The sequence below is a fragment of the Mustela nivalis genome (assembly GCF_964662115.1).
Source record: "Mustela nivalis genome assembly, chromosome: 7".
NCBI classification, from domain to species: domain Eukaryota; kingdom Metazoa; phylum Chordata; class Mammalia; order Carnivora; family Mustelidae; genus Mustela; species Mustela nivalis.
The window spans coordinates 25137654-25163198 of record NC_139026.1 but is presented as its reverse complement, the minus strand read 5'-3'; the positions used below and the strand labels follow the sequence as shown (position 1 = coordinate 25163198).

Below are 25545 nucleotides of genomic sequence, written 5' to 3'. Positions count from 1 at the left end.
CGGGCTCTCTGCTCAGTGGGGAGCCTGCTTCCTCCTCTCTCTCTCTCTGCCCACTTGTGATCTCTCTCTGTCAGGTAAATAAATAAAATCTTTAAAAAAAAAAAAAACCCACAGAATGCACAATACCAAGAGTGAACCTTAATGTACATTATGGACTATGAGTGATAATGACATGTCGGTGTAGGCTCATCATCTGTAACAAATTTACCACTCTGCTGTGGGATGCAATAGTGAGGGAGGCTGTACCCGTGTGGAGGCAGGAGGTATATAGGAACCCTGTACTTCCTGCTCAATTTTTATGTAAACCTAAAACAGCTCTAAAAATGGAAAGAACACATAACAGAAACTCTACATGACCTGAAGAATCTAAAATACTTAACATAAAATATGCTGAACCTTCCTATAGGATAACCATGGAAGAATGCAGACAGAGAGGGAAAATTCCCATTACTCAAAACACTCTAAAAAAGGGTTTCTCAACCTTTGCACTACTGACTATTTAGACTAGATAATTCTTTGGACAGGGTGGGGGGCCTATCTTGTACATTGTAGCATATTTAGTAACATTTCTAGTCTCTACCCCTTCGATGCCAGTAGAACCACCCCCCACCAAAAGGAAAAACAAAAGTTCTCCACATTTGTACCCTAGGGGGGCAAAAATCACTTCCGGCCCTCCTTTGAGAATCATCCCTCCATTAAGAATTCGATTTAAAAGAACGGAAGCAGGGAGATAAAATAGAACATAAATAAGTAGGGAAATAGGAAGAGTAAAGCAATAGACTTAGATACATGGATAATTACATTAAATTATACACAGTAATGCTTCAAATAATCAGAAATTTAAGAGAAAAATATAACCAACTATATAACTTTTTATAACAGATTTTTAAAAGGGAAGGGCATAAAGGTTGAAAGAAAAAAAGCAAAAACATAATTAAACACTAATCTAAAGACAGATAACAGAACTACACTAATATTAAATAAAGTAGATTTTAAGACCAAAAAAAAAAAAAAAAACAACAAAAAACCCAAATAGAAACAGTTCTAGAGATGAAAAAACGCATTTGTAAAGATAAAAAAAGGCATTTGTAAAATTTGTAAATATAAAGATATATCTAGAAAACAGTTTCCAGTAACTAGAAAGTACACATTCCTTATAAACACACACTTAACATTTATAAATACTGACCACACACTGGGTATTTCAAAAAATCTAAAACATTTTTAAAAACCAAAATTACACAACTATTTTTCTGACCAAAGTGCAATTAAACTAAAACTCAAAACAAAAAAAGTAACAGAAAAAGCTACATATGCTTAGAAAGAAGACATTTCTAAATAACGTGAATTAAAGAAAAGGTCACGGGCGCCTGGGTGGCTCAGTGGATTAAGCCGCTGCCTTCGGCTCAGGTCATGATCTCAGGGTCCTGGAATCGAGTCCCGCATCGGGCTCTCTGCTCAGCAGGGAGCCTGCTTCCTCCTCTCTCTCTCTGCCTACTTGTAATCTCTCTCTATCAAATAAATAAATAAAATCTTAAAAAAAAAAAAAAAGGTCACAATAGAAATCAGAAAATATCCAGAAGTAAATATGATAACTGATAATACAACTTAAAACTTGTGGAATAAGACTTCTACTTCTGGGATGATGAAGCAGAGGTACATTTCCATATTAATACCACTAATACAAATAAAAGTCCTGAATGGGGTGTGTGTGTATGTGTGCGCACGCGTACAGGACATATATAACACCTCTCCTCTGAAAAATGGAGACCAGAGGCAAACCAGCTAATAACCTCAGGATATAAGAATTGACAGACGGTGGATTCCCAGGGTAATCTTTTAATACAAGATCTCCAACCTGGAGCTGAAGAAGCTAGCAATGGGTTCTGACTGGGGGGAAAAATGCCTTAACAAAAGTCTGCTCTCTAGTCAAAGTAACAAGCAAGTAGCAAGACAAAAATGTTTTAGACAATAACGATCTACTCCAGGAAAATACTACAGAAAACACTATGACTCTTCCACCAACCATGCCAGCAAAGGCCAGACTGAATGAGGTACCCTAATATCCTGGTTGGATGGTATACAAGAAGGCCAACTAGAAAGCTGGGACTCTCATCCCTGCTGAGCAGAAATGCAGCCCCACGCTTCTGCAATATCAGGGGAGACTACTTGGACACCCAAACTTCCACCCCTACCAAGAGAAAAGAAAAACACCTACCTCACCGTGCTGAAGTACCATCATAACCATCAGTAGAGAGACAAGTCTGGCACTATCACTCAACAGTAACAAGGCTATTCTTTTTAGGGAATGACAGTGGAGACCACATGAGGAGCCAAAACTCCATGCCACCCAGCAATGATGATGATCTCCCACAACTCAGGTGTCAACAGAAGCCAACTGGGGAACCTAGACTTCTGCCCCCATCTGGCAATAATGAGGTAGCATTTCCCCTCTTTCCTGTGCCAGAGATGTCAGGAAAAGCCAGAACAGGAAACACAGTCTCATAACATTATACTCCCAAATGTCCAGGTTTCAATAGAAAATCACTATCCAAACCAAGAATAGGGAAGATCTTGGGGCGTATGAGTGGCTCAGTCAGTTAACTGTTCACCTCTTGGTTTTGGCTGAGATCACGACTCATGACCTCATTGGTCACGGGATGGAACAGTAAGACTCTACACTCAGCAGGGAGTCTGCTTGAAGATTCTCTCCCTCTGCCCTTCCTCCAACTCCCATACACATCCTCTCTCCTCTGTCTCTCTCTCCCTCTCTCCCCTTTCTCAAATAAATATTAGAAATTAAGAAACAAAGAAAGACAGACCGACAAGGAAGATCTCAAATTGAATGTAAAAGAACAACTGAAAGATGTCAACAGTGAGCCAACAGATGTATTAAAGTTAGCTGACAAAGCTTTTAAACAAGTCATGTTAAAAAATATTTCAGTGAGTGCGGCGCCTAGGTGGCTCGAGAGCCTGCTTTTCCCCCCTCTCTCTGCCTGCCTCTCTGCCTGCTTGTGATCTCTCTCTCTCTGTCAAATAAATAAAATCTTTAAAAAGAATTTTTCAATGACCAATTGCAAATAAGCTTGAAATAAACAAAAAAGAGAGAGAGAGAGAGAAACATAGCAAAGAAATACAAGTGTCAGCAAAGAATAAAAGATATAAAAAAGAACCAAGTAGGAACTATAAAACTGTAAAAATATAATGACCAAAATAAAAATCTAACTATGAGCTCAATAGCAGAAACAGAAAAGAATTAATGAACTGGAAGACAGAATAGAGATTACCGAACCTGAACAACAGAAAAGAAACATAAAAAGTAAATAACAGATTTTCATAAACTTGGACTAGAATAAAACATTTACCATTTGTGTCATCAGAGTATGGTTCCATTTATAGGTAATATCCAACATATCCCAAGTCCACAGAGATAGAAAGTATACTGGTAGCTATAAAGGGCTGCAGGGAGACAGAAAGAGTGACTGCTTAATGGACAAGAGTTATCTTTGGAGGTGATAAAATGTTTTGGAACTAGACAGAGGTGGTAGATATACAACACTATGAACACACAAAATGCCACCCAACTGCACACTTTAAAACATTATATTTTGTTATATGAATTTTACCACAAGATTTAAGAAAAAGAAGAAGAAACAGCAAACTGGGAACTAAAAGGCACCAATTTCGTGAAAGATGTATACAAAAAGAATATAGTCGGGGCACTTGAGGGGTGCAGTTGGCTAAGTGTCAGACTCTTGGCTTCAGCTCAGGTCGTGATGTCAGGGTCATTAGATTGAGCCCTGTGTCGGGCTCCATGCAGCATCTGCTTAGGACTCTCCTTCCCTACCCACCACCCCTCACCCCGCCCAATCTCTTGCTTTCTCTCTCAATTTAAAAAAAAAAATCTTTAATCAAAAAAAAAAAGAAGAAGAAGAAGAAGAAACACTCTTGATTCTAAAATCTTCAGTGCCTTCCTTTCAAAACATGATCACAACAAGGATGTCCATTATCACCAATTTCATTTGACACTGTACCAAAAAATGTGGAACAAAAGTATAAAAGGTAAAAATAATTGGAAAAGGAAATATGAAACTTTCCTTATATATAGATGTTCTAACTGTGTATGTAGAAAATCCAAAAGAACTTGTAGAGAAATCATTGTAAGTTAATATGATTACTAGGTAGAGGAATATATAAAAAATTAATTGCACCTATGTATCAGCAACAAAATATTTTAAAGACATTCTTAACAGCATCAAAACACAACAAATGCCTAGGCAAAAGATGTGCAAACCATTATACAGATACAATTGGAAAAACTAAAAAATACCTAGGTAAACAGATATGTACCATACACTGGAAAATAATATTCTAAAGATATAAATTCTCCCCCAAACTGATCTATAGATGCAACACCAATCAATATATCCTAGCAAGTAGGTGTATGTGTGCACATGTGTGTGCGGGGATGTGTGTGTGTGCATGTGAAATTAAGCACATTGATTCAGAAATTTACATGGAAATGCAAAGGCCAGAAACATTTTTAAAGAACAGCAGAAACAATTTTAAAAAACAAGATGGGAGGACTTAACCTACTGGATATCAAGACATTTTAAATCTACAGTAATTAAGCTGTTATGGCATTGAATTAATTATAGACAAAGAAATCAACAGATCAGAATACAGCCCAGAAACATATCCACCGATGTAAGATATTTAAAACCACAGGCAGTTTTGCTCATCAGCGAAGAAACAGAAGTCTGCAATAAAAGGTACTGGGACAACCAGATCACTTTATGTAAAAAAAAAAGAAAAGAAAGAAAAAAACCTGGGCCCAACTTTGCAACACTAAAATTAACTGTAGTTGGACTGAAGCTTTAAACATGAAAAAGCAAAATAACAAAGCTAGAGAGTATTTTCAATAACTCAGGGCAGGGAAAAAAAACAAAGAAAGCTAAAAGGCAATTCCCTGTAAAAGAAGACTGAGCTGGGTGCCTGGGTGGCTCAGTGGATTAAAGCGTCTGCTTTCAGCTCAGGCATCCCAGGGTCCTGGGATCGAGCCCCACATCGGGCTCTCTGCTCAGTGGCGAACCTGCTTCTCCCCTCTCACTCTGCCTGCCTCTCTGCCTACTTGTGATCTCTGTCTGTCAAATAAAGAAATAAAATCTTTAAAAAAAAAAAAAAGAAGAAGACGACGACGACGACTGAGCAACTTTTCTTTGTTGACAGGCCATTTGGATATCCTCTTTTGTGAAATGTGTATTTGAACCTTTTGCCCAATTATTTTTATCGAACTGTTTGCATATTCATGTATACATATTACATATTCATTAAAATAATAATGAGAAAGCCAAAAAGACTAACAATAACACATTTGAAGAAGATGGGAAGCAACAAGCTGTGCTGTAAACTGGCATGTCCACGTTAGAAAAAAATGAGCATTACCTACTTAAGTTAAAGATCTGTATATACTATGACTCAACAATTCCTCTACTTGAAATATACGCAACTGAAATGCTAGTACAAGTACACCAAGAGATTTCTGTTGTAATATTACTGTTAATAACAGTAGTATTCCCAAATGAAACCTAGAAAAAAACCAGATGTCCATTAAAATAGATGATGACACAAATTGTGGCACAATGAAACTAGCACTATACAGCAATCAAAAGGACCTACATATATATTCTACACAGGTGAACATCAAACACAGACTGTGCAAATGAAAGAAGCCAGGCACAAAAGCATATAAAATTATTCTAAACATAAAGTGCAGAAAAAATTAAAAACAGGAAAAACTCTAGTATTTAGTGGATGCATGCTTAGGTTTGTTTAGGTTATAAAACTATAAAGAGAGAAAATTATTAACTTAAGAGTCAGGATAGTATAACCTGAGAAAGGCTGGCAGTGTTCTACTTCTTAATACTCATGGTTACATGGGGGTTTACTTTGTAAATCATTCAAAAGGACAGTTTCTGTGCACTTTTCTGCTTTTTATAATTCAGGTTTGTTTGTTTTTTAAAGCATTCAGAATCCGGAATTCTAAAATTCAAAGTTTTAAATTTTTATTCAAAAATTGGGCTCAGTATCATCAAGATTCCTGGTCTTTTTCATTGAAAATGAGTACAGAAAACCTCCTTTAAGAGAGAAATAGGAGGCCTGGAAGGGAGAGATCTCACACACCACCACTCACTGTTGTTTATAATATATATTATATATTATATATTTATATATTACTGTTCTTCCCAATGGGAAGAAGCTTACTTTACTACTTCAGCAGGAGGAAACAAGATCTTCTCCTTCCAGCAACACAACAACCAATGAGAATTACAACTCAGCCACTGAAAAGCTACCACAACCCCAAACTCTCACTCCTCTCTAATGGACTTTCTTTCCTAACAACCTCTCCCAAATCCTTTCCTGTATAAAATAACACTCCTCTCCTTTGTTCTCTGGGCTTGCTTATGAACTTGGGATATAGTTTCTATATCCCGAATTGCATTTGGGGGTATTTGTTCTACTATTCCTGAATAAACTCTTTTTGCTAGTGAAATGACTGGATATTTTATGTTCAAGGTTGACACCATACTTCTGCCAGCACATCCTGTAAGTTTAACTCTCCTTATGGTTCTGAAGCTATCACAACTTCAGACATCACGTGGTTCCAGAAAACAGACCATTAATCCACCAGTTCTCCTAGGTTTAGTCTTTTTGTTTCAACGTAAAATTTACATTTAATAAAATACACAAGTTTAAATATATAATTCCATGAGCTCACAAAGAATCCAAGAGTATTCTACTGTTTAAGTATCATATTTTTACCCATTTTCTTACTGATGGGCATTTGGATTATTTCTGCTTATTATGAATATTAATTATAAATAAATCTACTAGGAACATTCTTGTACAAAACTTTTTGTGGACATGTCTTCAGTTGGAGAGGGGGTAAAAATATAAGTGTAAATAATTGTTGCATCATGGAGTATATGCTTATAAAAAACTGACAAATTTTTTTCCATTGTGGTTATACTATTTTCTGTTCCAACCAAAAATATGAGAGTTGTTTGCTCCACATTTTTGCCAAAATTTTGCCAAAAACTGTGTTGCCAGTTGTCAGAAGACAAACAAGACATCTGGGGAAAATGGCAAAGTATGAGGACCCAGAGCTCACCCTGTCCCACAAATACAGAAACAACCATAAAACGAATAACAAAATGGCAATAAGTACATACCTATCAATAATTACTTTATATGTAAATAGACTAAATGCTCCAATCAAAAGACACAGGGTGATGAAATGGATTAAAAAAATAAGACTCATCTATCTGCTGCCTACAAGAGATTCATTTCAGACTTAAAGATACCAGAGATTTAAAATGAAGGGATGGAAAAGCATTTATCATGTAAATGGATGTGAGAAGAAATACCAGAGGAGAAATATTTCTATCAGACAGAAGAGACTTTGAAACAAAGACTAATAAGAGACAAAGAAAAACAGTATATCATCATAAAGGGGATAACCCAACAAGATATAACAATTGTAAATATTTATAAGCCCAACATGGGAGCACTCAAATACATTAAAACACTTAATAACAAATAGAAAAGAACTAATGGATAGTAATACAGCAAGGGTAGGGGATTTTAACAACCCAGTTACACAAATGGTCAGATCTTCCAAAAAGAAAATTGACAAGGAAATGGAGACTTTGAATGACACACTGGGCCACATGGATAAATTCAGATATACTCAGAACGTTCAACCCTGAAACAGCAGAATACATGTTCTTTCCAGTGCACATTCTCTGGAACAGAACATTTTCCAGAACAGGTCACATATTATAATAAAACAAGTCTCAACAAATTAAAAAAGATTAAATTCATACCAGGCATCTTTTCTGTCCACAATACTATGAAAAAATAAAACAACCACAAGAAAAAATCTGGAGAGAGCACAAATACATGGAGATTAAATAACATGCTACTAAACAACGGGTCAACCAAGAATTCAAAGAGAAAATAAAATATACATAGAGAACTAATGAAAAAGAAAAAAATGATCCAAAATCTTTGGGATACAGCAAAAGCTGTTCTAAGAGGAAAGTTTACATCAGTATAGGCCTACCACAAGAAGGAAGAAAAGTCTCAAATAACAGTCTTACACCTAAAGGAGCTAGAAAAAGAACAAAACCCAAACTGAGTAGAAGGAATGACATAGTAAAGGTTAGAGCAGAAATAAAGAAAACAGAAACTAAAAAAACAATACATCAATGAATCCAGGAGTCAGTTCAATGAAAAGATCAAGAAAACTGATAGACCTTTAGCCACTCTCATAAAAAAAGGTAAAAGAATCAAAGAGGACTCAAATAAACAAAATCAAAAATGAAAGGGGATAAATAACAAGGGACACCACAGAAATACAAACAGTTGTAAGAGAATATTATAAAAAAATTATGTACTAACAAATGGACAACCTAAAAAAAACTGGTAAATTCCTAGAAACATGTAACCTCCTAAAACTGAATTAGGAAGAAACAGAAAATTTGAAAAAACCAATTACCTGTGTATACCTGTTGTGATGAATACCAGTGATGTATGGAAGTGCTGAACCACTATACTCTATACCTGAAACTAATACCATACTGTATGTTAACTGGAACACTCATAAAACTTTTTAAAAATTAAAAAATACCATCTTCTTTAAAAAGTTCACCAGTTGCTTTTCACTTTCTTTAAATTCCAGTGTAGTTAACATACAGTGTTATATTAGGTTCAGTATACAATACAGTAAGTCAGTAATTTTAAATATCACTCTTTGTTCATCGAGATAAATATACTCTTAATCCCCTTCACCTGTTTCACCCATTCCCCTCAACCTCCAACTGTGGTAACAATCTGTTTGCTTTCCATAGTTCAGAGTCTTTTTTTTTTTTTGGTTGGCCTTTTTAAATTTTTCTTTTGTTCATTTGCTTTGTTTCTTAAATTCCACATATGAGTAAAATCATAAGGTATTTGTCTTTCTCTGACCTACTTCACTTAGCTTTATATCCTCTAAATCCATCTATGTTGTTGCAAATGGCAAGCTTTCTTTCTTTTTATGGCTGAATGATATTCCACTGATTATATGGTTTATAGATAGATAGATGTTCCATTGTGTATATGGTTAGCTTTACTCCTAGATAGCTGTTTTTGGTACAATCGTAAATGGGATTGATTCCTTAATTTCTCTTTCTGCTGCTTCATCATTGGTGTATACAAATGTAACAGATTTCTGTATATTGATTTTGTATCATGCAACTTTACTGAACTCATTTATCAGGTTAGCAGTTTTTTGGTGAACTTTTTCAGGTTTTCTATGTATAGCATCATGTGCATCTACAAATAATGAAAGTTTTACTACTTCCTTGCCGATTTAGATGACTTTTATTTATTTTGTTCTCTGACTTCTGTGGCTAGAACTTCTTTACTATGTTGAATAAAAGTGGTGATAGTGGACATCCCTATCTAAGAGAAACAAAATTTTCAAGAGTTTATTTGAGCATCTACATCAATTTCAATCAGTGCCAGAGTGAAAGTGGTTAGAAGCACACCACCAAAAGGATTAAGTGGAGTGATTTTTATACAGAAAATATGGAAGTAAAAGAAGGAAATTATGTGATGAATATACAGCTTAAAGAGTTGCCTTAATCAAGAAAGCTTAGTTGACTGTGATTAGTTGTTCTTAAGATTCATTTTCTTGAATTCGAGTGCATGGATTCTGGCTTAGGCTCTGGTTTGGTCACAAAGGCTAAAGGAATTAGAGCCACCTCAGCCCAAGAGTGTCCTCGTTTAATTACTTTAACAGTCTTTTTAATTTTAGCCATTCTAAGGGATGTAGAGTGATTAACATCATGGCTGTAATTTGCGTTTCCCTGAAATACTTCCCAACCCCAACTCCCATATTTAATGGCCAAAGATCTTCTCAATCTAGGAAAAGATCTGTGCTTTAAAAATGTTTGCAACAAAGAATGTTTACTTTGCAACTGGTAAAATAATAGTGATTTGTATACTAGAAACAAATACGAATTTAAAATTTATCTCATGCAATACTTGTAGCTTCCTGAGCACATACTGCTGTTTTTTACCTCCATGTCTTTGCACATACTAATTTCCTCGTGGGGAAGGCCTTTTCTTATCCCTCTGTAATCTGTTCTAGTGAATTCCTCATCAGCCTTCAAAACCCTGTTGAGGAACACATAACTTCTTCCATGAAGTACTTCCTGACTTTCCCAAACATAATTAGGTAACCATTCTGTCTTCTATCCTATATTTTAGTATGCATAACACATGCAGTGTAACATCTTCCAGGGCAAGAAACAGGTCTTACTCATCTTTATAACCCCACACCTAAAACAAACACAGGCACATATCAGCTCAAAAATATCAAAATAATCATGTTATATAGAAATAATTATACAATATAATATATAATTATATATTATATAATTATAAATTAAATATACAATATATAATTAAATATAAATAATTATGTTAAATTAAATATGTAATTAAATATAAATAATTATGTTAAGTATAAAAAGTTATGTTCACCATTCTAACACTGCTTTAGGTCCAAAAATTTTTACATCCACTTTCATAACTGTGGCTTCCAGACTGTAGCGGGCTGAATGCTGGCCCAGAGGAAGAAATGTCACTTCCTAATCTCTGTAACCTAAGGATATTATCTTGTATAGCCAACAGATGTGATTAAATTAAGGATTTAAAAGGAGGCGTTTATCTTGGGTATGGGTGGGCCCTAAATGTAATCATATGTATCCTTCTAAGAGTGAGGCAGAGGAAGTTTTGAGACTGAAGAGGTGGCAGCAATGTGACCAAAAAGGCAGAGATGCTGCCCCAAGCTAAGGTATGCTCGGAGCTGTAAGATGGAGGGAAACGATTCTTCCTTAGAGCCTTTGGAGAAAGTGCAGCCCTTGATTTCAGTCTTCTGGTAGCCAAGCTCTGAAAGAATAAATTTTTGTTGTTCTAAGCCCAGTCAGTATCTGTTCCAATAGCTACAGGTAACTAATACACTGGCTTCCTTTTTCTCTATTATTCCCAAAAACAGAATTTTATCAAAAATTTAAATTACTACCATAATTGGGCTTTTCTGATTTCAGTCAACATACATGTATAAATTACAAAACATAGAAATGTTATTAGGCACTCAAACGATATAATAAAAGAAACAACTCTTATTGTACAGAGTTTACCAAATGAACTCACAACACAAATTTTTTTAAAAGTATATGGTTGAAACAAACTTTTAAAAAAGAAAGGTTAGGGTGCCTGAGTGGCTCAGTGAGTTAAGGGTCTGCCTTTGGCTCAGGTCCTGATCCTAGAGTCCAGAGGCCAAGGATAGAGTTCACAGCAGGCTCCCTGCTCAGCAGGGAGTCTGCTAATCCCTCTAACCCTCTTCCCACTTGTGCTTTCTCTCTCAAGCTCATACTCTTTCTCAAATAAATAAACTCTTTACAGAGAAAGGAAAGATGGGAGGGAGATTGGCTGGTTAAACAGATTACTTTGATCAGCCTGTTAATCAAGGAGCACTTATTAAATGAACTAGTCTCTGTGAAAAATTTTTTTTAAAGACTCAGCACAACCCCTCTCCAAATACCTCATCTTCCTCACCTTGCAGCTCTTACTCTCATATAACCATACCCACTTGTCCTTCCCATCACTTCTTTTGACTAGTCCCAGCTCTAGAGACTTACCTATGACATCTTCTTTGCACAGGGGCTGTATTTCTTAAGCAGTGGTACAATGTCTACCCCAAAGGATGGAAACTCAAAATATTCTAAAAGCACAGCTGCTGATACTCATGGAAAGCTTCCAAAACACACTCCACTAAAAAGCACATGCTATGCCTCTGAACATTTCAAAACATTGTTTTAAATACTACATGCCCCTAAAGTGATTGTTGTTTTTTAAAAACATTAGAAGTCTAAGGAGAACTACATCAGGCTTACATTGCACTTATAACAAAATGTTAGAAATCAATGCCTTTGAAATCCAGAAAGAATATTACAACAGTCACCGAAACAGCCTTTGGAAAGCCATCCCAGGATATCTTGTATACCAAAAAATGTCACAACTTGACACCCTGCCAAAACCTCAAGTGCAGCTGAGAAGAGACCCTTCAAAACCCTGGTAAGGTGCCAGGCCCTAAGAATGTAATTGTGACTTAGAATGAAACAGGAGGGCAAGGAAAGAGGAAGGGAAGAAGATATGTATTAGAGTGGCTAGCAATCAGCCACCAACCACTCTGAATTAAAATGTTATTTTATTCTTATAATTGCACTGTCTGCCTCTGTACAGCTTAATTCATACAAAAGAATTCTAGAAAACAGGATATAGTAACCAGTCAACCTCAGAAATAAGTTACAAAAGTCTCTGAAAAGTTCTGATCGGAAAAACAAAGCTGACTGTTGCCTAAACTATACTTCAAACTCATTTTAATGTTTCTTAGTGTAGGCTCTCTTAAATATAACATGGGACTTTCCAAAAGATTTATCAGTACTTACTACCTTTGTGCAAGTTGTAGAGGCTTCTTTGCTAATAGGCCCATACACCTGAAACACATAAAGCTACCATACAGCTTGTAATACAAAATGAAGCCCTTTTATTGATCTGACAACTTATCCTGGGAATTATTTTTTTAAATAAATCTGAATTATTTCCATGAGCTTTATGCCTTAGTCTGAAAAGTTAAGTAAAAGAAAAAAAAAAAAAGGAAAAAGGAAAAAAAAAATTGATGAGTTCAAATGAGTTACATAAAGCAAAGTAATGTATTTTTGTTCAAGTTAACACATTCTCTTTTCCATCCTTGAGGATCTACCAGAAAGTATAAAATTTTTCAGAACCAGAAAAGGGAAATACATAAAAGTCATTCTCATGACACAGATTGATTTTAAAACCTTAAAAAAAAATGCAATTAAACAATCAGTATTTATTGAATGGAGAGGTCACCACACCATATTTACTGAGTGATCCACTTATACTAAGAGAGCTCTAAGGGGTATACAGAAATAAGCAGACCATCAAGTCAGGCAGACTTAGCAAGGAAGAGCTTGCCCATATTAAGAGTATTACAGACAAGGGGCGCCTGGGTGGCTCAGTGGGTTAAGCCACTGCCTTCGGCTCAGGTCATGATCTCAGGGTCCTGGGATCGAGTCCCGCATCGGGCTCTCTGTTCAGCAGGGAGCCTGCTTCCCTCTCTCTCTCTGCCTGCCTCTCTGCCTACTTGTGATCTCTCTCTGTCAAATAAATAAATAAAATCTTAAAAAAAAAAAAAAGTATTACAGACGTTTTCTAAGTGTCTGTTAAATGCTAGACACTGTTAGGTATAGGGATGCGGTAGTAAATAAATGAAAATCCTTGCCCTCAATGAGTTCATGTTGGTCAGTGAAACATACATGTTAACCAATAATTGCTGACTGAACAAGGGTAAGAGAAAATTTTACTATTTATTAAATTCTTTTTGTACTTAAAATTTTTTTACCATGTACATATATTACCAATTCTAAGTAATATATAAATTTGGAAAGTTTATAAAGTATAAAGCAATGTAATGTATTTATAGATGGCAGGGAAGAGAGGCCTAATTCTGCTAGAGAAGTTGTCAAGAAGACATCACAAAGAGGGTAATCCTGAGATAAAGAAAGAAGCAGAGAAGAAATATCCAGTAAGGAAGGCATGGAGATGGAAGACAACTGTGTGGGTAGGGAATAAAGGGGTGGGGAGCAGACAAGCCTGCAGAGGTAGGGCAGGGCCTCGAAGGCAATGCAATGTACACTGACTCGAGTTTATCCTCGGGTCTCAAACAGCCAATGAAAGGTTTTAAGCTTGTGGGTGGATGAGAGACAGTATAGGGTGATTTCAGATTTGTACTTAAGAAAAATAACTAGGTTATCCAAGGTTTGTAGAATAAACTGGGGTGGAGTGGAGGGGAGATCTTAAGAGAAAAGGAAAGGCTGGGAAAGTAATGATAAAGATCGGAACTGAAATACCAGCAGCAAGCAGTCAACAGGGAATGATCCTGAAAATAAATTTAGGGGTAGCAGTAAAATAAATTAGTAGTTAGATATTGATACCCCCTCCCTCAAAAAAAAAATAAAATAAAAACTATTTTAATATTAGTTAAAAGACCAATCAGAAAATCAGAAAAGCAAAAGCAAAAGCAAAATGGAATCCAGTTAAAGTGAAGAAAGGTTGTTTCAAAGATTACAAGCACTAATCCTCCATATGAAAAAAGAATCAAGCAAGGAACCTTTGCAAAAGCATCTTAGTAAACGCAAATACCATCATAGTACAACACTCAAAATATCTACCTTTCTTCCACAGGGATTTCACCAGCAGAGGGATAAACACTAAAGCTTGCTCTGTCAGGAACAAAGACATAAAATAAGTATTTTGTTCTTCAAATGTCCACCTCCTGTAACTCCTCCTCATTCTTTCCTTCAAACAATCATCTCTATAGCAACATACTCTTAAGAAATTCGTGGGTGGAAAGCATATGTTTTTGCAAAAATATGTGAACTCAAGAACACGACTACTCTATTTTTCCCTTTAATATAAGAGATTCACAATACACCCTAACTGCAAAATAAAGATAACTGCAAAATATGGAACAAAAAAATAGACTTAAAAATACAAGGAAATGTAAAAATTGGTATTGCACACACTTACATGGAAATTCTTTTTATAGGTTACAATGACACCTTGTGGTAAGGCTTTTTAAACAACAACTTACCTTGGAAAATATTTTTTTTAATTTATTTTTTATTTTTATTTTTTTATAAACATATATTTTTATCCCCATGGGTACAGGTCTGTGAATCGCCAGGTTTACACACTTCACAGCACTCACCCCAGCACATACCCTCCCCAATGTCCATAACCCCAGCCCACTCTCCCAACCCCCCTCCCCCCAACAACCCTCAGTTTGTTTTGTGAGACTAGGAGTCACTTATGGTTTGTCTCCCTCCCAATCCCATCTTGTTTGTTCGCCACTTGGAAAATATTTTTAAAACAGAAATAAAATAAAATTGGTTTGGAAAATAGCAGAGACCAAGATCATATGCTGAGGTGGAATTAACATGTAACATAATCCATTTGGAAAAATAAGGTAACGGAGGCTCTTTAAAAATTAAAAATAGAACTACTATATTATCCAGCAATTCCATTCTTGCTATTTACTAGAAGGAAATGAAAATGCAAACCTGGAAAGATAAAAGCACCCTGACATGTGCTGTAGATTATTTACAATGGCCAAGATACAGGAACAACCTAAGTATCCATGAACAAATGAATGAAGAAAACTGATACAGACACACAAAAACACACAATGGAATATTATTCAGCCATTAAAACAGAATGAAATCTTGCCATTTGTGATAACATGGAAGGACTGTGAGAGCATTATGTTAAGTGAAGTAAGTCAGAATTAAATAAGTGAATAAGTAAAATAAGTGCCCCCCACCCCCAACACACAAGACACCCCAACCTCAAAGACTGGTGGTTACCAGAGGCAGGAGATGAAGGTTGGGGAAAAATGAATGACCTGTTTTTATTGTTTAAATAAACTGAATTTTTAAAAAAAGAAATGAAGGGGCGCCTGTTTGCTCAGTTGATGGAGCATGTGACTCCTGATCTCAGGGTTCTGAGTTCAAGCCCCATGTGGGGTACAGATACTACTTAACAAATCTAAAAAAAAGAAAAGAAAATTAAGGACAAAAAAAAAAAAAAAAAACAAACTTTAAATAACATCATATTAAGGGCACCTGGGTGGCTCACTGGGTTAAAGCCTCTGCCTTCGGCTCCGGTTATGATCCCAGGGTCCTAGGATCGAGCCCCACATCGGGCTCTCTGCTCAGCAGGGAGCCTGCTTCCCCCTCTCTCTCTCTCTCCCTCTCTCTCTCTGCCTGCCTCTCTTTCTACTTGTGATCTCTATCTGTCAAATAAATAAATAAAATCATAAAAACATAACATCATATTATATAGGGTAAAGCACCTTACAAACTATAAAGTATTATACTATTCTTTTCAATTAAGCTAAAATTAGTTTTGAAATCTGGGGCAACCCTTTTACATGACAATAGTAACTGACATACAGTTTATGAACTATGAAAACAATTTTGTCATTACTCCTTTCTTCTCAATTGATAATACATTAAAAATTTCAATCTTGATTAATCCAATTAACAGAACTTATAATCATCTTTCATCAAGACTTAGTTTACTAAACCATGCTGAACACTAGTAAACATAAAGAAAGGTTATTAATACACTTTGCACACAATCACATTTATGAATCTCCAAAATATTCTTCTCCCTCAGCACCTACAGTACCATGATCACCTCTTATCTCTTTGACCTCTCTCCTTTATTTGTTCCCTTTCTCTCAGTCACCATGAGAATCTCTGATCCACTATGCATCTCTATAAGAAAAGTCAAGTTTTCTCTGACTACTTCATTTTTTACACCTATTTGAATGACACTCAAATTTACACCCACATTCCTAATGCAGCACATAACTCCCACTCTAATCACATGTCCCATCCACAACAGAAGCTCAACATAAGAATTACACTCATTAACTGCAAATTTCCATCTGCCTCCTTTAAAAAAAAATTACCACTATCCTCCCCTTATTTCTTAGTACACAACTCATTCCCCGACTCCTGTTAGTAATAAATTATTAATCTTGCTGATTCTTCTTCGTTTGTCTCTTGATTTTAATCATTCTTCTTCATTTCTAGAGCCATCACCCTCTAGAGCAAAACCGCAAATATTTTACACTTGATTTAAGAGAAACCTCCTAAACATGTGCCAGATTTTGGTCTTTCCTCATCCTTACATAACCTACAAATATCCACCACGACAATCCTTCTCCTACACTGTGTCCATTACTATAATTGCACTTTTATAATCCTCCTATTGTTTACTGGATCAAAGCTAAACTTCTCAAACTCAAAACCTTGGATTAGCCAACTCCCCCTACAAAAGCAAACATTTCATTTGCTGCCTCCTAACACTCCTCTGCTAGAGTCTATTAAGTTAAACATGCTTAACAGTCCCTCATACATGTCGCTTACTTTTACCTTGACAACTGTGTTCAAATAGTTATGCCAAATTAAAATACCTTCTTAAATCTCTTCAATTAATCCACAAATCAAGGTCAGACTAACCTGAAACCCTATGTCTAAACAATCAAGATACTACTTTCAGGGCTTATAGTTACTCTAAAAGTAAACATAAATAGGTTCTCCCTGTCTTTCTGCTCCACTGATTTCTGCCTTCCTTGTGCTTACTTCAGAACATTTATTCTGTATTCTATCACATCTGCACTTTTCTCCACTAGTGCTTTATAATTATATAAACTATCTTTTTAAAGAAACTGTAAGTTTAAAGAAACTGTAAGTACCTCAAAGGAAAGAGGATAATCTTCTACTTTTTGGATCATCTTCCTAACTCTCAGTTCCAGTAAAATTAGTTAACAATGAGGCATCTGGACACTATATCATACTCAAAGGGTCTGTCCAACAAGAAGATCTAACAATTTTAAATATCTATGCCCCCAACGTGGGAGCAGCCAACTATATAAACCAATTAGTAACAAAATCAAAGAAACACATCAACAATAATACAATAATAGTAGGGGACTTTAACACTCCCCTCACTGAAATGGACAGATCATCGAGGCAAAAGATCAACAAGGAAATAAAGGCCTTAAACGACTCACTGGACCAGATGGACATCACAGATATATTCAGAACATTTCATCCCAAAGCAACAGAATACACATTCTTCTCTAGTGCACATGGAACATTCTCCAGAATAGATCACATCCTTGGTCCTAAATCAGGACTCAACTGGTATCAAAAGATTGGGATCTTTCCCTGCATATTTTCAGACCACAATGCTCTGAAGCTAGAACTCAACCACAAGAGGAAGTTTGGAAAGAACCCAAATACATGGAGACTAAACAGCATCCTTCTAAAGAATGAATGGGTGAACCGGGAAATTAAAGAAGAATTGAAAAAAATCATGGAAATAAATGATAATGAAAATACAACGGTTCAAAATCTGTGGGACACAACAAAGCAGTCCTGAGAAGAAAAATATATAGCGGTATAAGCCTTTCTCAAGAAACAAGAAAGGTCTCAGGTACACAACCTAACCCTACACCTAAAGGAGCTGGAGAAAGAACAAGAAAGAAACCCTAAGCCCAGCAGAAGAGAAATCATAAAGATCAGAGCAGAAATCAATGAAATAGAAACCAAAAAAACAATAGAACAAATCAACGAAACTAGGAGCTGGTTCTTTGAAATAATTAATAAAATTGATAAACCCCTGGCCCGACTTATCAAAAAGAAAAGAGAAAGGACCCAAATAAATAAAATCATGAATGAAAGAGGAGAGATCACAGCTAACACCAAAAAAATACAAACTATTATAAGAACATACTATGAGCAACTCTACGCCAACAAATTTGACAATCTGGAAGAAATGGATGCATTCCTAGAAACATATAAACTACCACAACTGAACCAGGAAGAAATAGAAAGCCTGAACAGACCCATAACCAGTAAGGAGATTGAAACAGTCATTAAAAATCTCCAACAAACAAAAGCCCAGGGCCAGACGGCTTCCCAGGGGAATTCTACCAAACATTTAAAAAAGAACTAATTCCTATTCTCCTGAAACTGTTCCAAAAAATAGAAATGGAAGGAAAACTTCCAAACTCATTTTATGAGGCCAGCATCACTATGATCCCAAAACCAGACAAGGATCCCATCAAAAAAGAGAGCTATAGACCAATATCCTTGATGAACACAGATGCAAAAATTCTCACCAAAATACTAGCTAATAGGATTCAACAGTACATTAAAAGGATTATTCACCACGACAAAGTGGGATTTATTCCAGGGCTGCAAGGTTGGTTCAACATCTGCAAATCAGTCAATGTGTTACAACACATCAATAAAACAAAGAACAAGAACCATATGATACTCTCAATAGATGCTGAAAAAGCATTTGACAAAGTACAGCATCCCTTCCTGATCAAAACTCTTCAAAGTGTAGGGATAGAGGGCACATACCTCAATATCATCAAAGCCATCTATGAAAAACCCACGGCAAATATCATTCTCAATGGAGAAAAACTGAAAGCTTTTCCGCTAAGGTCAGGAACACGGCAGGGACGTCCATTATCACCACTGCTATTCAACATAGTACTAGAGGTCCTAGCGTCAGCAATCAGACAACAAAAAGAAATTAAAGGCATCCAAATCGGCAAAGAAGAAGTCAAATTATCACTCTTCACAGATGATGTGATACTATATGTGGAAAACCCAAAAGACTCCACTCCAAAACTGCTAGAACTTGGAAAGGAATTCAGTAAAGTGTCAGGATATAAAATCAATGCACAGAAATCAGTTGCATTTCTCTACACCAACAACAAGACAGAAGAAAGAGAAATTAAGGAGTCAATCCCATTTACAATTGCACCCCAAACCATAAGATACCTAGGAATAAACCTAACCAAAGAGGCACAGAATCTATACTCAGAAAACTATAAAGTACTCATGAAAGAAATTGAGGAAGACACAAAGAAATGGAAAAATGTTCCATGCTCCTGGATTGGAAGAATAAATATTGTGAAAATGTCTATGCTACCTAAAGCAATCTACACATTTAATGCAATTCCTATCAAAGTACCATCCATCTTTTTCAAAGAAATGGAACAAATAATTCTAAAATTTATATGGAACCAGAAAAGACCTCGAATGGCCAAAGGGATATTGAAAAAGAAAGCCAACGTTGGTGGCATCACAATTCCGGACTTCAAGCTCTATTACAAAGCTGTCATCATCAAGACAGCATGGTACTGGCACAAAAACAGACACATAGATCAATGGAACAGAATAGAGAGCCCAGAAATAGACCCTCAACTCTATGGTCAACTAATCTTCAACAAAGCAGGAAAGAATGTCCAATGGAAAAAAGACAGCCTCTTCAATAAATGGTGTTGGGAAAATTGGACAGCCACCTGCAGAAAAATGAAATTGGACCATTTCCTTACACCACACACGAAAATAGACTCAAAATGGATGAAGGACCTCAATGTGAGAAAGGAATCCATCAAAATCCTTGAGGAGAACACAGGCAGCAACCTCTTCGACCTCAGCCGCAGCAACATCTTCCTAGGAACATCGCCAACGGCAAGGGAAGCAAGGGCAAAAATGAACTATTGGGATTTCATCAAGATCAAAAGCTTTTGCACAGCAAAGGAAACAGTTAACAAAATCAAAAGACAACTGACAGAATGGGAGAAGATATTTGCAAACGACATAGCAGATAAAGAACTAGTGTCCAAAATCTATAAAGAACTTAGCAAACTCAACACCCAAAGAACAAATAATCTAATCAAGAAATGGGCAGAGGACATGAACAGACATTTCTGCAAAGAAGACATCCAGATGGCCAACAGACACATGAAAAAGTGCTCTATATCACTCGGCATCAGGGAAATACAAATCAAAACCACAAGGAGATATCACCTCACACCAGTCAGAATGGCTAAAATTAACAAGTCAGGAAATGACAGATGCTGGCGAGGATACGGAGAAAGGGGAACACTTCTACACTGTTGGTGGGAATGTAAGCTGGTGCAACCACTCTGGAAAACAGCATGGAGGTTCCTCAAAATGTTGAAAATAGAACTGCCCTATGACCCAGCAACTGTACTACTGGGTATTTACCCTAAAGATACAAACATAGTGATCCAAAGGAGCACGTGCACCCGAATGTTTATAGCAGCAATGTCCACAATAGCCAAACTATGGAAAGAACCTAGATGTCCATCAACAGATGAATGGATCAAAAAGATGTGGAATATATACACAATGGAATACTATGCAGCCATCAAAAGAAATGAAATCTTGCCATTTGCGACAATGTGGATGGAACTAGAGCGTATCATGCTTAGCAAAATAAGTCAAGCGGAGAAAGACAACTATCATATGATCTCCCTGATATGAGGAAGTGGTGATGCAACATGGGGGCTTAAGTGGGTACGAGAAGAATCAATGAAACAAGATGGGATTGGGAGGGAGACAAACCATAAGTGACACTTAATCTCACAAAACAAACTGAGGGTTGCTGGGGGGAGGGCGGTTTGGAGAAGGGGGGTGAGGTTATGGACACTGGGGAGGGTATGTGCTTTGGTGAGTGCTGTGAAGTGTATAAACCTGGCGATTCACAGACCTGTACCCCTGGGGATAAAAATATATTATATGTTTATAAAAAATTAAAAATTAAAAATTAAAAGAAATTAAAAAAAAAAAAACAACAAACAGCAATGCCCTGAGTGGAATCAAACTTTTCATATCCTTCTCACCATCTCCAAAATGGAAAGTAAGTGTATTTCCACTGAAAGGTTTTAATTAAAAAGGCTTTTGGCAAAACAACAAACAAACAAACAATGAGGCATCTAGGTGGCTCAGTCGGTTAAGTGTGTGCCTTCAGCTCAAGCCATGATGCCAGGGTCCTAGGAATGAGCCATGCAGTGGGTCCTTGCTCAAAAAGGGGCCTGCTTTACCTTTCCCTCTGCCTCCCCCTCCTTTTGTTTGTGCTCTCTCTGTCAAATAAATAAAATGTTCTTTTAAAAATTAGTAAGTGAGGGATGCTTGGGTGGCTCAGTGGGTCAAAGCCCCTGCCTTCCGCTCAGGTCATGATCTCTTGATCCTGAGATCAAGCCCTGCATCAGGCTCTTTGCTCAGCAAGAAGTCTTCTCCACCACTAACCCCCACACACACCCCAGCCTGCCTCTCTGCCTACTACTGATATCTGTTCAAGTAAATAAATAAAATCTTTTTTTAAAAATTAGTTAATGACAAAAGCAAACCATAAAATTCCTTTGATGTGAATCCTACTTTCCGGCAGGCTTACAATGTAATTTCAGAGATGGGGAGGAATGTAACCAAGAACAATGTTTGCAAATCAATTATGCATGCCTTATAACAATTATCCATCAAGATATTGCAGCTGAAAAAAATTCTGAGTATAGTATGGTTGCCAAAAGCCTTAAAAATGAACAGATCCGGGTGCCTGGGTGGCTCAGTGGGTTAGGCCGCTGCCTTCGGCTCAGGTCATGATCTCAGAGTCCTGGGATCGAGTCGCGCATCGGGCTCTCTGCTCAGCGGAGAGCCTGCTTCCCTCTCTCTCTCTCTCTGCCTGCCTCTCCATCTACTTGTGATTTCTCTCTGTCAAATAAATAAATAAAATCTTTAAAAAAAAAAAATGAACAGATCCTTTGACCTAGCACTTCCACATGTAGGAATTAATTTTAAGAAACTAATCAGGTATGCGTACCAACATTTGTGTTGAGGGATCACCTTCATTTAATCATTCTGTGAATATTTACTGAGTACATTCCAAGGGCCAGCTAGAAGTGGAAGACACCCTGCCTTCACGGTGTCTGAGGAAGCAGAAGCTGCCTTCACTGAGATGAAGTCTGCTCTGGGGCAGGCTCTCATCTTATTTGTTGAGAACATATTTCTCTGGGTTAGTTGTTGCCATTTTAGTATTTTGTCCTCTCGTTCATCTATTTTTCTCTGGACAGAATAACAAGAGAGAAAAACTCACCTCAAAAAAGGGAACAAAAGGGACGCCTGGGTGGCTCAGTTGGTTAAGCAGCTGCCTTCGGCTCAGGTCATGATCCCAGCGTCCTGGGATCGAGTCCCACATCGGGCTCCTTGCTCGGCCGGGAGCCTGCTTCTCCCTCTGCCTCTGCTGCCACTCTGTCTGCCTGTGCTTGTTTGTGCGCGCTCGCGCTTGCTCTCTCTCTCTCTCTCTGGCAAATAAATAGGTGAAATCTTTAAAAAAAAAAAAAAAAAAAAAAAGGAACAAAAGGGTGCCTGGGTAGCTCATTAAGTTAAGTATCTGCCTTCGGCTCAGGTCATGATCCCAGGATCCTGGGATCAAGCCCCGTGTCAGGCTCCGTGCCTGACGGGGAGCCTGCTTCTTCCTCACCCTCTCCCTCTGCCTGCAGCTCCCCCTGCTTGTGCTCTGTCAAGTAAATAAATTAAAAAATAAAAAAGAAAGAGAACAAGAGGTAATACTGACTATCAGAGATCTACTCAGTATGGAGGTTATATAAAATGTCGGAACTAGAGTTCAGAATAATGATTATATGGGCATGTGGATGGCTCAGTCAGTTGGGCATCTGCCCTCAGCTCAGGTCATGATCCCAGGGTCCTGGGATTGAGCCCCACATTGGGCTCTCTGCTCAGGGGGGATCCTGCTTCTCCTTCTGCCTGCTGCTCTACTTGTGCTCCCTCCCTCTCTATCAAATAAATAAATAAAATCTTAAAAAAAGAATAATGATTATAAAGAAACTAACTGGGCTTAAAAAGAGCCTATAAGACACTAGAGAAGCCCTTTCTGGAGAAATAAAAGAACTAAAATCTAACAAAGTCGAAATTTTAAAAAAGGGTACTATGAGCTGCAATAAAAAATGGAGGCTCTAACTGCTAGAATAAATGAGGCAGAAGAGAGAATTAGTGATACAGAAGACCAAATTATAGAGAATAAAGAAGCAGAGAAAAAAGAGAGATAAACAACTACTGGATCATGAGGGAAGAACTCGAAAGATAAGTAATACCATAAAATTAAACAATGTTAGAATAATTGGGATCCCAGAAGAAAAAGAAGGGGGGGAGCAGAAAGTATACTGGAGCAAATTAGTGTGGGAGAACTTCCCTAATCTGGGGAAGGGAACCGGCATCAAAGTCGAGGAGGCACACAGAATCCTCCTCAAAAATCAATAAAAACAGGTCAACACCCCAATATATAATAGTGAAACTTATAAATCTCAGAGACAAAGAGAAAATCCTGAAAGCAGCTAGGGACAAGAGGTCAGTAACCTACAAGGAGAGAAACATTAGACTGGCAGAAGACCAATCCACAGAGACCTGGCAGGCCAAAGAGGAATGGTATAATATATTCAGTGTGCTAAATGGGAAAAATATGCAGTTAAGAATACTATATACAGCTAGGATGTCATTCAACATAGGACTGATAAAAAGCTTGCAGGACAAACACAAACTTAAAGAATTTGTGATCACCAAAATAGCCCTACAAGAAATATTAAAAGGGATCTTCTATGCAAAGAGAGAGCCCATAAGTAACATAGACCAGAAAGGAACATATAACAGATCAATGAAACTAGGAGCTTGTTCTTTGAAAGAGTTAATAAGACCAATAAAACCCTGGCCAGACTTACCAAAAAGAAAAGAGAAAGGACCCAAACAAATAAAATCATGAATGCAAGAGAAGAGATCCCAACTAATGCTGAAGAAATCCAAACAATTATAAGAATATATTATAAGCAACTATATGCCAACAAATTAAGCAATCTGGGAGAAATGGATACATTCCTAGAAACATAAAAAATACCAAAACTGAACCAGGAACAAACAGAAAACTGCATAGACCCAAAACCAGCAATGAAATTGAAGCAGAAACCAAAAATCTCCCAACAAGAGCCCAGGCCCAGATGGCTTCCCAGAGGAATTCTACCAAACTATTTTTTTAATTAATTTATTTTTTTTTACGATTTTATTGTTTATTTATTTGACAGACACAAGGTCACAAGTAGGCAGAGAGACAGGCAGAGAGAGAGGGAGAAGCCGGCTCTCCACCAAGCAGAGAACCCAATGTGGGGCTCGATCCCAGGACCCTGAGATCATGACCTGAGCCGAAGGCAGAGGCTTTAACCCACTGAGCCACCCAGGCGCCCCTCTATCAAACTTTTAAAGAAGAATACCTAGTCTTCTGAAGCTGTTTCAAAAAACAGAAATGGAAGGAAAACTTTCAAACTCTTTATATGAAGCCAGCATTACCTTGATCCCAAAACCAGACAAAGATCCCACCAAAAAGGAGAATTACAAACCAATATCCCTGATGAACATGGATGCAAAAATTCTCATCAAAATAGCAGCCAATAGGATCCAAGAGTACATTAAAAGGATCATTCACCAAAACCAAGTGGAATTTATTTCTGGGCCACAAGGGTTAGCTCAATATCTGTAAATCAATCAATGTGATACACTGCATAAATCAAAGGACAAGAACTATATGATCCCCTCAACAGATGCAGAAAAAACATTTGACAAAGTACAGCATCCTTTATTGATTAAAATAGGAAACATACCTCAGTATCATAAAACCATATATGAAAAACCCACAGTGAATATCATTCTCAATGGGGAAAAACTGAGAGCTTTTCCCCTACAGTCAGGAACACAGCAGGGATGTCCACTCTCACCACTGCTGTTCAAGAGAGTACTAGAAGCCATAGCCTCAGCAATCAGACAACAAAAAGAGATAAAAGGCATATAAATTGGCAAAGAAGAAGTCAAACTCTCACTCTTTGCAGATAACATGATACTCTATGTGAAAACCCACAAGAGTCCACCCCAAAATTGCAAGAACTCATACAGT

General features: G+C 37.1%; 1 protein-coding gene across 3 annotated transcripts in view; it reads right to left on the bottom strand.

Moving 5' to 3' along the window:
• The window catches only part of CEP83 (centrosomal protein 83), a 134406-nt gene that overhangs the window by 89183 nt on the left and 19678 nt on the right, over window positions 1-25545 (bottom strand). Inside the window, exon 1 of one of the 3 annotated variants that reach the window (XM_082739296.1) lies at window positions 22687-24781. The exons of the other annotated variants lie outside the window; for them this stretch is intronic. The gene's annotated coding sequence lies outside the window, so the exon portion shown is untranslated. Of the gene's footprint in view, window positions 1-22686; window positions 24782-25545 lie in introns of those variants that run through there. 3 annotated transcript variants of the gene reach the window in all.